This window comes from Morone saxatilis, unplaced genomic scaffold, assembly GCF_004916995.1.
Source record: "Morone saxatilis isolate NCDOM2014 unplaced genomic scaffold, NCSU_SB_2.0 Contig11, whole genome shotgun sequence".
NCBI classification, from domain to species: Eukaryota; Metazoa; Chordata; class Actinopteri; family Moronidae; genus Morone; species Morone saxatilis.
In genome coordinates, this window is record NW_023339663.1 from 2,141,522 (window position 1) to 2,141,876 (window position 355).

Below are 355 nucleotides of genomic sequence, written 5' to 3' on the forward strand. Positions count from 1 at the left end.
CAGTCTCTAGTTTCAGTCTTCTTGTGTTCTCTGTGGAAAAGTCTCTTTGAGGAGAAATTGATTGTGTTTAATCTGCCGACAGTTGACAGAACAGAAAACAACAGGAGGCAGAATAAAGTTAAAAATAAAGCAGAAGTAACTCGAGATAACCTCGGCTGTATTTTACATAAACAGCTCAATAACAATAAAGCACGCAGGCGGTGACCTAAACAACAAACAAATACATAAACAGGAGAGAGGGGGAAAATAAATATATAAAGGAATAAATAAAGATAATAATAAACCTTTCAGATTGTCCTCAATGTCCTGATACTCCGAGTCATCATAATCAGCCTGGAAAACCTGGAAGTTTAGA

At 36.3% G+C, this 355-nt stretch overlaps 1 protein-coding gene across 1 annotated transcript in view; it reads left to right on the forward strand.

Annotated features, from left to right (window-relative positions):
* LOC118320860 overlaps positions 1–355 on the forward strand; it is a 5,703-nt gene that overhangs the window by 1,392 nt on the left and 3,956 nt on the right.